The following is a 14,558-nucleotide window of genomic DNA, read 5'->3' as shown; positions in this document are numbered from 1 at the left end:
TCCCAGGTCTCAGATCACAGGTGCACTTTTAGAAAGCTTAGTGGATTTAAACCTTAAAATTAAATTTACTTGATTTTATTTTTCACAGGAAATTTAACACTTAGATAATATAGAATTCCAAAAACCAGAATCTTTATCTGTTTTTATCAAGAGTACAGTAAAGTCCCCTGTACAGAGTAGGTGCTCAGTAAATATTGATACGTGAATGTGTGAATGAATATTTTCCCCAGTTGCATAGAAACATGATTGCATTGTTTAAAACGAATCCACTATATAAGATTGTATGCTTGCAGCATTGTTAAAAATGAGTAGTCAGTGTTATTTTTCACACTCCAAAAAGCCTCAGCTTAAATACAAATTTGAGATGATGAAGACCCAAATTTATTAGCATCTTTTGACTATCCAGAAAAAAGAGGGGCAAATCAATTGATGCTCTAGATATTGAGTTAGGGGACTCTTGGATGTGATTAAAAGGCAAAAGAGTAATGTTCAGGAAACATTGAAAGTAGTAGTTTTATATAACTAACCCCTTCTCTCCCATTGGAGAGTCAGGTAGCTCCTTCCTAATTTACTACAGGTTTACTGTAGGGAAATGTTTTTGTTTGTTTTGGAACCTCAGATCTCTGATTCTGTCCAAGATAAGAAGAGTGGGAATAGTGGTTAGGAATACTACCTGGCCTTGGGGGCCAGACTGCCTGGGTTCAAATCCAAGCTTCACTATTTGCTAGCTCTCTCTCTCTATATATATCTTACTGGCAAATTTTTAACCACTCTGCCACAGTTTTCTCATGCAAATTGTATGCTAATTATAGTACCTACCTTGCAGGGTCGTTGTGTGCACTAATTGCATTTAGTTTATATATTTAGGATGTAACTGTCACATACAGTGGACTAAATATTTGCTATTTTTATTATTGCTGTTGCTGAAGTCAAATTAAAAATAGAATATGTTAGATGAAAATTTATTTAAAAAATCGAATTAGAGGGAAATGCAAGTGTTAGTTTTAAAGTTGATTGTATGGATATGCAATATATCACCCGTCTAGACATTTTTGGGGGTGCTGTTTAGTTCCCAGGCCCTTAGGCCATGGAGAGCTTGTCTTTACTTTCACTGAGCTATTTGAGCTTCCTGCTGAAGGACACAGTGTTACTGTTCACCCAAACTGCTAAATAGTTGGAACGCAGGGCAAGAAATTTGTAACTATGCGACTGTCACCTGAGATAATACATCTGTTTTCCTAGATGCAAAAATACTATTCTTATCTGCATCTTCTTTGATTTTGATTTCTCTGCCTCCTCTTTCCCTATATATTTTGTTCCCTCTGGCTTTTTAAATAATTTTAAAGCTTCAAAAAGGGGTATACTTTGCTATTTTCGAACCATTTTCACATAACATTATCTCGTTTGGTCTTCACTACGGCTCTACTGGAGGAAGCAGACACCCCAATTTTTGATCGATCCATCTGTCCTTTTCTTTAATTCCCTCCTTATCAAGTTCAGATTCCACAGTCCAATATTTTAATACTACTTCGACAATATCCTGAGGTTTTTTTTTTTTTTTCCTTTTTGTTATTTTATCATCCTCTCTAGCAAAATCCCAACCCTGGATGACATAAAACAGGTTCTTTATCTGAATCACATCCAAGCAGCCAAGCCTCGCTGAAGCAGTTTCTTTGTATGCGTTTGTGACCGCCCCCTCCGGATGGGCCCTCAGTGCAGCTAGCAGGCTTCCTCTGTTTCTCTGATTGTGAATTTTTTTCCCCATGACTTTTTCCCTATTTCCATGACCTTCCCAGCATTATTACCCTTTCTGTTCAGTATTTCGACTCGACCCGTTCCCCTCCTCGGCCATGTTCTCACTTCTGCTTTGACAAGGATGACACCAGCTACCATAATGGAGCCTCCTACATACTCGTTACCATCACTGCAAACCTGTTGGTATCTGAAACAACGACATCTTTTGTTTTTTCTGTCACGGTCATGTCTTTCATACACACTTTTGATTCTTAAAACTGACAATATCATTCATACCTTAGCTCTAATATAGTCACCATCTCTGTCTGTTATCTGGATTGTTCTCATCGGCTTTTAAATGTGTCCATGTTTCTCCCATTTCAAAAACAAAAAAGCCAAAACCAAATAAAAACCCCTCAATTTACCATCCTGGTCTTACTGTTACCCCAATTACAAATGAGTTTAATGTACATGAAAACGCTCTGTAAAGAGTAAGGCTTTGTAGACATCCGGAAGGTAAAATGTTTAGTGATATTAATGTACAACAAGGGCACTTGGGCAGTTGCTTTTGAGCAGAAAGGAGAAGAGGGACTGAGTAAGGGAACTCCAGTGAGTTGGGCTCCCTTCGGATCATCATCAAAGAAATGTTGTCAGTCCGCTTTGAAGTGTTTTGTCAGATCTGCTCTAGAACCAATATCGAACCCAAATGAATTTTAAAAGAATGCCAAAAAAGGGGTTATGTTCCCAGTAATATTTTATTGAGGAAAGGTTAACATCGACAGGAAATTTTCTAACTGGAAGACCGTTGCAGAGTTACTGTCAGTCGTCTGGCCCTTCTCTGGTGCCAGCTTGTGTAGTGGCCTCCAGGAAGGCGCAGTGGCAAGCAGACACGTTCAGTTATCATTGGCAGCAGTGAAGAACCCACCCCAAACACAGCGTTTGAAGATGAGCGGTCATCGCGGACAGTAGGGCAGCTTCTTGGGAGTGTTCTGCAGAGTCATTTTACCCCTATGAGATTGCACGATGCTCTTTTTTCTTTTCATACCTAGCGGCATAAGCCGTCGATTCTTGCAGGCGCTATGGAAGACCGCGGTGCCGAGGGACTGGTTGCATACACATTTAGAATAGCCGGGACAGACAGGGAAAGATGAATAAAACAAGCAATGATGTTAGTATAGTCCTATCCAGCCCCCGCCCCATCTCCACCCCTGCCTGGTCCCATCAGGGTCAAGGACAAAGAGCTCTCTCTTTACTAAACCCAGAGTTGCATTTAGCTGACATTTCAGTCTGCATTTCTCCTATACATATTTAGATCACTTTACAGAGAAGAGGCCCCACTCACCTTGTTGATGCTGGTGATGGCTTGGCTAGCCAAATGGGATGAGCTAGCTACTAGCTATGCAGAACTCCGAGAGAGAGGAAATAGTAGCATGGCTGAAATTCCTTTCCCAGAAAGCTGAAATCGGGAATAAACATGCCGAAATTTTGACTAATCAGGAGGGCCTCGAACAGGCTTCGAAAAGTTACTGACTCATCAAATGTGCGGTTGCTCATATGAACTTGTTCATGATTATTTGTCTGTTACCATCAAATGCTTATTTCAGGGGAATGTGAATTAATTTTGGATTTTCTTCTTGCAGAAGACTATTTTGTTCATCAGTAGACTCTATTATTTAGAACCATTAGAAAAGGGGTATATTTTTCTTTACAATGGTTTCTTGTTTTATTGAAATGTTGCCAGTTCAAACAAACAAAAACAAAAAACAAGCACTATAGAAAAGAACCAATCATCCCAAATTCCAGTGCCTAGAAATAAGCAAAATTAACATTAGATGCCCATTATTCTAGATCTCTGTGTGTAGGCAAAAGGGAAATAGAAAAATGGATGAATGGAGAGGCAGCGAGACGGAGGGAAAAAGGGAGGACGAGTGAGAAGCACCATTCTTCAGGAAAGGAATTATTTTGTATTTACTGTTTTGACATAAAAGTATTACTTCATTTAAAAAAAATATTAAAAAATTAAGCAAATTAAATCTGATAAAATTAAAAAGTGTTTATGAAATTCACGAAGAAGTCGTTTTAAACCTCCGGGTTTCAACTTTAAGAGTGTTAGATGATGTTTACCGTGATTAGCACTTTTATTTTACATATCTCTCATTTTACCTCTCCTCTCTTCATCTCCCAGTGTTTTCTAATCTTGTCATTTTCACTTTTTTTGAGTGAAACATTTATATTCAGCTCTGTAGTTAACATTTGCCCGTTTGTTCAGTCCTACAGTCTTAGGTGAATATTTAAAAGGTTTAGTGCTATTTACTAATCTCTCTACACAGCTTTTCCCTGGCTTATCAGGAGTAGACTTATTTTATTATCTAGTCTAGTCTGTCTACACTAGCATGAGCAACATGATTCTATGTTCCCATTTTTTCATTCTTTCCTCTTGTACTGGATTAAATATAATCTTGAAACCACCTCTGCTCTACTTGTGTCTAGTTCTTGGCAAATCATTTTCTTTCTCCTGTTTCAAAAGTAGACCAGGAAATTGCAAAAGGTGGAATGCTGTGACCAAGACATTGGAAAGACCTATCTCAGTGGTTATTTTTTTGAACTCCTCTTATGTACCGAGCTAGTTTTCTGGAGTGACTCTCAGAGATTATGTTTTTTTGACTTTCTTTTTTCCTCTTAAGTTTCTTGCTTATAAAGAACACAATCCCTCGTAAGCATTCCTTAGAAATAATATCATGTGCCATTTTTTTTGGACACTATTTAGTTCTTCATTAACCTCCTTTATTTAATTTTTACAAAATATTCTGGAATAGATTTAGCTGCCATCTTATCGGTAGAGAAACTGAGCATGCTTGAGATCTGATTGAGAGCATACAGCTGGGAAGTGGCAGAGGGTTTGTGTGCAGGTGTGCAGATGGGCAGGTGTGTCTGAACTCAAACCCTGTACTGAAGCAGGGCACCTGCAGGAAACGGTCTGACTGAGTCTCTGGGTCACGATGAGCCGGCCAGGCAGTCGAGTCTGACAGGGGCAGAGCGCACTCACGAATGCATGCGTGGGCCTTCCATGACACCACTTTTTGCAAGGCTTCAACACTCCGTGGGGCAGCTGAGCTTGAGCAGCGGCCTCTGGTGGCAGGTGTGGTACAGAGAAGCAGTTGTAACAACATGGTGACGGATTTCACCACCAGGTGTCCCTCATGGTTTTAACCTTTCTTTGCCTTTTCTCTTTTTCTTTAAATTTTGTGCATGTTTTGGGCAATTACCCATTTTATTCTTTTTTTCTGCAATAGCAGGGAGTTAGCTCGGAACCTTGGAGAGGCAAGAAAACGTGTCCCTCTGCTTCTCCCCGGACACCGAGCAACCCTAGAAAGTGACACATGGTTGGGACTCTTAGTGCTTATACGGAGTGTCTACTTGGGTCAAGGACCTTGAACCTAAAGAAAGTGTTTGTCTGCTGAAGACCTCGAATTCACTAGTTAAGGATGAATTGGTTTTGTGACTCAGGTTAGCACCAGGAAAGTGTGAAAGAACAGCACATTTTAGAATTCACTAAATATTTGCTGAGGGCCAGCTCTGTGCCAGGCACCACCCTGGGCTCTGATGAGTCAATGTGACAGAAAGTACTTATCACAGCCGCGGGTCCTGTGTCCTTTAGTACTCTTTTACCTCTTCTTCTGCATGAAAACTATGACTGAGCAGGTAAGCCGAGCTTCCTAAGTTAGGATCCTGTCATTAGAGCCCTTCAAGTTCATGGATAGATGAAAGATCTGGTCTTAGTTTAGAGCATAAGAGTAAAGTCTACAGACGTTAGATATTTATATCCTGTTCATGCAAGCGTAGGAGATATTTCTAAACTATTAATACCTTTAATTTCACCAATGGGAACCCATTCTAACATGCTTATGTTTTGTAGGAAGCACCTCATTTCCGAAAATAATCTCCGACATTTAGTCTAATCAGCAAACGGTCTGATATTTTGCAGTAGCACTGATTGCCTCTGGAGAACAGATTTTATAATTAGAATGTCAGTTAATCCTCACCATTCCTCACTTAAGTGGTAGCTGCATGCGTTTCTATCTTAATGCAACTAAAAAGTAACCAACGTTACACTGTCTACATTGAAGCATGTATATGAACTACAGATATTTTAACCCTAGGCCCCATCCACAGATACTCATATCGAATGGATCTGAGATGGGGTCCAGATTTCTGCACTTTTAATAAGTTGAAGGAAGACCTTCAGCTATATTTTGAGAATCACTGGATTATTCTGGTAGAAGAAATGTAAGAGACTAGTAGAAAATATAGCGGTAGGTAAACAAACTGTGTACTCATACAGTGGGTTACTACTCAACAATAGAAAGTAACCAACAGATAGCAACCGATGGATCTCAAGGGTATTATGTTGAGTGAAAAAGGCTCATCTCAGAAGGTCACACACTATATGACTCTATAGGATATTCTTAATGACAAAATATATGATGGTAAATGGACCAGTGGTTAGGGGCTGGGAGTGTGACCGTGGGGATAACGGCGTGTTTCCCTGTGGTTACGGGACAGTCGTATATTCTCAAGGGTGTGTTTTTGGGATGGTAGAACTGTTCTGAATTCTGAACTCTGAATTCATTACATGAATCTACACATGTGACAAATAAACTATACACACACAAAAAATAATGTACGTAAAAACTGGTGAAATCCGAGTAAGTTTTAAGGTTTAGCTAATAGTATTTACAAACGTCAATTCCCCGGGTTTGGTAATTGTACTCTGATTATGTAAACGATGAGCATGGGGGAAGCTGGGTACCCAGGTGCTTTTGTACTATTTTAGCAACTTCTGTATGAATCTAAAATTATTTCAGAGTAAAAAGTAAAAACAAAACAAACAATAACAAAACAGACCTGGGTGGATGTGGAGTTGTAAGGGTAGGGGATTAATGATGGCGAAATGAATTATGTATACAAAACAGTACAGTGTTTCATGCATAGGAGAGTCAGGGAAGAACCGTGAAGACTTGAGTCGAAGGGGCCGTGGGAGCAAGGGCAAGTGCATGATGGGAGAAGCGACAGAATCGTCATGGAGAGACTGGGTAGGAGAGGAGGATAACCTGGTGTGCAGAACACACCAACAGGGCTCCTCTGCTGGCTGGGGGGTGGGAGGACAGGGCATTAGGAAGCTAGAGATAAGAGGATTAGCTACTAATAGCAATTCGAACTCCTCTCCCCTCTCAGAAAACTTGAGCCAAGAAAACAAAAACTGAAGTGCTTGGAACTAATCTCTGGAATATCTAAAGGGAAATAAAGTGTTGAAGACAAAGACCTGTTTACTGTGTTCTAACCCGAGTGCCTTGAGAGGTCAATTGCTGATATGAACCTGTTCCAGAGATGATTTTTCACTAGGTCTCAAAGAATGAAGTTTTAACATAATCATTCAAAAAGTATTGATAGAGCAGGAACTGGAGATGCTGAGGTGAGTAAAAGAATATAGCTTTCACCTTCAAAAAGCTCATATCCTAATGAGTCAGACTCAAGGAAATACATGGTCATTAAAAATCCAATCAGTCCTTAAAATAAGAACTTAATTGCTTGGTGGGGAAAGTCTTCACAGAAGAAGTCATTCTTGAACTTGCCTTTAAATAGGCTTCTGAGATAAGAGGGCAGATGCGAACTTTGGTTTAAAAGTAGCAGCATGAGAATTTAATTTTGGCCAATACTGTGAGCCATTAAGTGGCCTTGTCATGCTCATTCTTGACTCTTCCTCAGGTCTGGCCCCCGCCTATCAAACAGGATGAAAGCCCTGGGCATGTTTAGCAGTCACCTTTCCTAGTCTCCCCTGAGGGTGCACATGGGAGAAATGGAGCCTCACCCACTCCCAAGTTAGGAAACAGAGGTGGGGAGTGGGGAACATGGGACCGGCCAGCTTCTTTCTCCATCGCCAAAGGAGCATCTTGTTTACAGCCTTCCCCTGCTCCCCGCCCCCCCTGTCCCCCACCATGAGTTACTGCTTTCTGGAGCAAGAAGTGAAGGGGGTGGGGTGTGGGCATAATCTCTTGGGGTCCCTGCATTTTCTCCTTCCTGATCTCTCTCTAATTTTACAGGATACCCCCAAACACACCCTAGCTTTTGCATCGTTAATGGAAAGTTCTTTCTGTGGATGCAATCTGTCATAAAATGTTTACATCTGTCAGACAAGCAAAGCAAAAGAGCTTCTACAGAAAATGATTTTGCTACGTGTTGGAAGGTAGACTATTTCAGACAGCAGGGCCATCGTCTACATGTAAAAAAACCATAGAGTTAAACAAAGAAATCGCCTCTTAGAAATTTTCTCTTCCACACTCCTGCTATCTATTCACCCAAGAGTGAATACTCAAATCTAAATGACTTTTTAAAAAAATTCTCTGCCCAAACTCCTGTCAAGAGCCAGTCATATATCTAAGTATTTCATTGACTCCGTCACATCATTGTTTTTAAGATGCACCATTATTTTATATAACACTAAGAAAGAAAAATACTGCCACTTAACCTATGATACCATATGATTTCAAAGATGTTAAAATATAGAAAACAAAGTGAAATATGCAATTGATGTAAGATAGTGTAGCTTTCAACGAAGGCAAAACTTTTCCTTTTAGTCTTCAGAGAGAAAGAGGGATAAAGGATGAGGAATTTGTGGTTAGGCTGAAGGTTGAGTGCCAGATCTCCTCTTACTAGCTGTGTGACTTTGGGAAGTGACATTTCTTCAAACTCCATTTCTTCATCTGTAAAACGGGACCACACCCACCTCCATTGGGTTGAGGCAAGGAATAACTAATCTGCTGGGCATAATTCTTCCACCCTGATGCCTGTCACATGGTGTATAATTAACAAAAGGCAGTTTCTCTTCCTTTTATTTCAGCCAGTGTATTTCCTGTATTAATTTAAATCAGTTTCCTCGTTTCGGCCCTCTATTGTGTAGGCGTCGTTCTACACCGAGGTGCCTGTGAAGAGTCTTCGTTCCAGCGGAGCATTGAGCTTTCCCGCCTTCGCCGTCTGCTTGCTCTTTCTCCCCGCTCCGGCCCTGCTGGGTGAAGTGCAGACTTCGGTGGTTCTTCACCTGGACCGCTTTGCCCCTCCACATAAGCAGGACGGGTCCTCTGCCTCTGGATGTCTCTTCCATCCTTGCTTTTCCTTCCTCGTGTTAAGAAGAGGACCCCTTTTGCTTCCCCCTTCACTTGCGATCGCCCGTACAGTCCCTTGTGGGCCCCTCGCTCCCTGTGGCATGGCCGCAAAGAGCGGCTCTCATTTCTCCTGTTCTGGGAAGCAGCTCGGCTCAGCAGGGGGGTCCCCCATATTCAGTGTCTTCCTCTTCGATAACGCTGGGGCGTGTTGTTAAATGTCACCTCTTTATTTTCTCTCTCTCTTTTTTTTCCCCCTCTGACAGCATTCTCATCATAACCTCTCTCACTCATTGTATCTTCTCTGTCACCAACAATTCTATTCTCTTTATTAAATTTCTCTTCAAAGAGATTCACTTAATTTTGTTTCTTCAGAAATTATATCATCCACCTTCTTTAAAGGTGCTCCCTCTAAATTAAAAAAAAAAATGTGAAGAGAAGTAAATAAAGAAAGGAAGGAAAGCAGGCAGCTTTACTTCGCACTGTTTGGGCTTTATGATTTGGTATGTCTTAACATTTCTACTATGTTGTGAATACTTTATATTATTAATTTAGTAAAAGCATAAACAAAGGTAAATCACATTTTAGTGGGCAGAAAATAGGAACAGAAAATAAAAAGAAGAAAATCAATTAATATATTAGAAAGCTCTTCCATTTCACTAGCAATAAGAAATGATTGAGATTACATATAATTTCCTGATTAATGAACTAAGAAGGAGGGTGTAATTTATTAAATTTTTTCTGAATTTAGTGAACAAGGTACACCTGTTTTTGGGGGGAGACTGTACATCTCAACTGCAAACTAGAGAGAAAAAATTGTCACAGACAAAAACAAAATATCGAAATCTGTTTGACTCAGGATATTCTAATGCAAACTTCTTCAATAAAGGTATAAAAGGAGAATGAAACTTAATGTTCATATTTTAATAGATAAATGAAAAGACAGGTATGTAGATAGCCAGGTAGATAGATATATAGTCAGTCAATTTTATTGTGCACCAACAGGATAAATGGGTAAAATAATTTTGGCATTTCTAGTGATGGACTATTATGCAACCAATTAATATATTAGAATGCTAAAATGGGAATAAGAAAGATAAAAATACACAAAACCCTACAAATATTATGTAGAGAAAATGATATGCCTAATGATTAGTATAAAATTTATAAGAAACAAAACTTATTTTCAGCCATCATTCTTTTAAGTGCTGGAGTTTTAGTGATAAACATGATAGACAAGTCCCAGCTCTCAGGAGCTTGTGTTCTAGGAAAGAGAAATAAACAAACAAGCAAATAAATGATAGAAACATCAGATTGTGACAGGCAGGTGCCAAGCAGAGAATTAAGATGAAATGGGAGGAAGTGTCTAGAGAAAAAGCCTGTTCGAAGAAGTTTTATGTTGTATTTTTCTTGTCATTTCTTCAAAAGTCTTGAAATTTTGTCTTTACAATACAAAAATATATCTTGGAAGCTATTTAAAGTGATAACTAGTCACCTAAATGACTTAATTGTTTGTATCTCATAGAAGAAATTTAGCATAGTGGCCCTAGACAGATGCACCTTAGAATCACATGAGAGTTTTTCTTAAAAAAAAATTCAGATGCCCAAGCTGAGCCCAGAACAATTGGTAGACTCTCTAGGCTGGCACTCGGGTATCCGGAGCCTTAAAACTCCCCAGGTGATTTCAATATACATTTATAGCTGAAAACCAGCAGTTTGAAAAACGTCATTCATTCTCACTTCTTTTAATGCTAAAATGCCTGCATAAAACTCCATTCGGCTTAAATCTGCTCCTTTTGTTCCCCTGGTAAACGACACCCTTTTCCAGATTTGTCTATCTCGGAGATTTTCTACTTATACAATTTTCAAGCAGGCTTAGGAAAGAGAAAGTGTCTAGAAGAACCTGTTGCGGTTCCACGTTGGCAAACAAAAGATCCGTGAGCAATATATCCTGGATGCGGCTCAGCTTGTTATCTTGGCAAGCATCTAATTCAAATTTATGTAAAAGAAAAATATTTGAGTGTGTTTTATGTAATAAGTTTTAATAAAGCTTTCTGCCGTCTTGCGACTTAGATTGTTCCTGTCATAGAATTAGATTTCACTGCAGCTGTTTCCTGCAAAATGCAAAAGCATCACTTTTACAAGTTTCATTTCCTATAAAGATAAAAAGCACAGAGAGTTCTGAATAGATCTCTGGGCAGCTCTTTTACTGAAGCAGCTGATGGAAAATGGTGTCAGAGCTACTGACACTTGAAAGCTTTTTTGTCGTTTTAGGACCAGCCCCTTCTCTGTTCCTTGATCTCATCTGGCCCATGGAGTAATGTTGCTCTTGTCATTTCTCGAGGTGTTGCAGCCCTCACATTTGTTTCTGCAGTATTGGCCATAGTTCCTATCAAAACTGTGGAAATACTGGTTCGAAGACCAAGACCATTGTAAAAGTCACACACACAGTGGTCAGTGACTGGTTTGGACTGTCGATAAGTTGGAAGCGATACTACGAACCCCAGCTCTTCCGGGAATGGAAGTGTCCAAACTTTGCAGCATCCTCTTGACTACTCACTAGTGACAGCAGATCAGTGCATCTGAATGATGTGAACTCCACAAAAGCAGGGGTTTTTGTCCGCGTTGTTCACTGCTCATGTTCTCATCACTTAGGATACTGCTGAGCTTATGGCGGGTGCTCCATAAATATCTGAATTTCTTAAATGAACGTGGCCTTGACCCCGGCTGTGCCTGCAGGTTTTAGACCACCTACCCTGCTGAGTAATTCCTTGCCCTGTTTCTCATGGAACCACTGAATCCTCTCTCTCCTCTTTTTTTTTTTTTTTTTTTTTTTTATAACTAACATCCCCTAAAGCAGAGTCTGCTCTCACAGCTCACATGTTTTCAGGTCACATTCATTTTCATTGAACTGCAGTCTCTCTTCTCTCCGTAGTAGTTTCTGAAATTGTTTTCCCCGCTGCTGCCGGCGACTCCTAATTGCCGAATGCAGTGACCTCTACGTCATCCTTATTCTTTAGGGTTTCTCAGCAACGCTGCTCCGCCGCCTCCTTGCTCCACGAGACACTTGTCCTTCCTTAGATTTTAAGTCCCTGTCCTACTGTCTCAGACATGCTCAGTTTCGTCTTCACTAAGTTCACTTGCTCCGATAGCTACCTGTGGTCGTTCTTCACAGAGCATCACTCTCTCCTGGGAGCTCTCGTTCATTCCCATCACTCTATCGATTTAAGGTGAATCCTTCATGCACTTCCACTTTTAACCCTATTCTCCCATCTGATTTTCTGGCTTGTATTTCCCAATATTTGCAATAACGAATCTTCAGTCTAGAGAACCAGTCTGGTCTGAGTTTATGATCCAGTTCCCGTGCTTCTCCCTTCCCATCTTCCTCGCTCTCTCCATGAGCATCACTACCGCCTGACACCCTTTCCGCCCCACCTCCCATCATCCAGACGCAGAGCTGAGAGATGCCTTGGTTTCTTCCCCTTTTTCACTCTTTACATATATTGAAGTCCTTCACATCCATTAAGTCCTGTCTACCCCAAAATACCTCTGAATTGTACCCCCCTTCTTTGTAGTTTTTAATTCAAGTCTAGTTTCTTATTTATTCTTGCTGTCTCTCTTATTTTCTAAACTATTATAATTTCTTACTTCCCTACTCAGACGCCTCCAATGATCCAGTCCAGATGTATTCAAGGCCCTGTACAGTGTGTTTCAGGCTTTCTCCATCATCTTAAGTCTGATTACACCCGATTTAACCATAGTAACCATCCAGATTATTCTGTTGTTGCCCCTGAACACAACGAGAATATTTCTGTTTTCATCCTGTGTAGATATTGCTGCTCCTACCCGAAATATTCTTTCCTTCTTGTGCTCTGTAATTTCTACTTATTCTCTAAGATTCAACTCCAATCCCTCCATGAGATTTTCTTGTAATACTCTAGGCTTCATTGAGCTCACTCCTATCCTGTAACATTATTGAGAAATTAGTTTGTACTAGACACTAGGGTGTTTTACTATTATTTAGTCCTTCCTGTCTGTCTTATATCACTCGTTATCTCTTTTTAAATTATTTTTATTGGATTGTAATTCACATACCACAAAACCTACCCCTTTAAAGTGTTTTTTTTTTTAAAATATATGTTTAGAAAATTGTGCAACCATCACTACTATATAATTCCAGAATATTTTCATCACCTCCAAAGGAAACTGGAGATAATTAGGGGTCACTCTCCATTCTCCCTCCCACCTCCACCAGCTGCTGACAACCACTAATCTACTTTCTGTTTCTGTCATTTGCCTATTATGGGCATTTAATGTAAATAGAATCATATAATGTGTTGCTTTGCGTATCTGGATTCTTATACTTGACATGATATTTTCAAGGTTCATCCACAGCATGTAACAGTTCATCATTCCTTTTAATCTCTGAATAATCTTTCATTATGTGGATATATCACACTTTCTCTATTCATCAGTTATAGAGTCGCTTCCACTTTTTGGCTATTATGAATAATGCTCCTGTGAACATTTATATAAACGTTTTGCGTGATCATGTTTTTAGGTCTCTTGGGTGTATACCTAGTAGTGGACTAGTGGGTCTTTTAGTAACTTTATGTTTAGCTTTTTGAGGAACTGCAAAATGATTTTTCAAAGTAGCTCCACCATCTTACATTACCACTAGCAATGTGTGAGGGGTCCAGCGTCTCCAGATTCTCAGCCAACATCCATTATTTTCTTTTCGATCCCAGCAGTCCCCATGAGTGTGAAGTGATATCTCATTGTGGTTTTAATTTGCATTTCTCTAGTGACTGATGGCGTTGAGCATCTTTTCATGTGCATATTTCTTGGAGAAATATATATTCAGATTTTTTTTTGCCAATTTTTAAATTGGTGTATATGTCTTATATTGAGTCGTATGAGTTCTTTATACATTCTGGATATTAGACGCTTATCAGCTATGTAATTTGCAAATATTTTCTCCTCTCTGTGTATTGTATTTTCACTTTTTTTATAGTGCCCTTTGAAACACAAAAGTTTTTAATTCCGACAATATTCAGTTTATTATTTTCTTTGTTTGCTTATGCTTTTGATTTCATACTGAAAACACCATTGCCTAACCCAAAGCCTTGAACTCGAAACTTATGTTTTCTTCAAAGAGTTTTCTAGTGTTAGCTCTTATGCTTAGGCCTCTCACAGACTTTGACGAGGCTTGAATTTTGAGGCCACATTTTGAATAATGGGAAGAGGAAATATGTATCTTGCTCATGCTTTCTGCACCAACAAAAATGACTTACAAGAAATGAAACCCTAAAATTTGGAAATACCCTAAGTCCCCAATTATAGAGGAATGATGACTTCTATATTGATTCAATGAAGTGCTCAGTTGCCGCTAAAAATAATATTTATGAAAAGTATATATCAAAAGTATATATATATTTATGAAAAAAATGTGAAGTATAAAAATCTGATTGCATCATACAGTGTGATTGCAGAGTAAAAATATGTATTACTATGAACCATCCTGGTTTGCCTCAAACTATCTGTTGAGACTTAGCACCGAAATTCCTGTGTCCCAGGAAATCGCTCAGTCTTGGACAAACTGGGATGGTCTGTCACCCTATTATGAACAAATTGCCCAAGCGATAATGAGGAGAAGGTCACAGCAAG

Source organism: Rousettus aegyptiacus, unplaced genomic scaffold, assembly GCF_014176215.1.
Source record: "Rousettus aegyptiacus isolate mRouAeg1 unplaced genomic scaffold, mRouAeg1.p scaffold_m13_p_5, whole genome shotgun sequence".
Taxonomy (NCBI): domain Eukaryota; kingdom Metazoa; phylum Chordata; class Mammalia; order Chiroptera; family Pteropodidae; genus Rousettus; species Rousettus aegyptiacus.
This window is presented reverse-complemented; position numbering follows the sequence as displayed.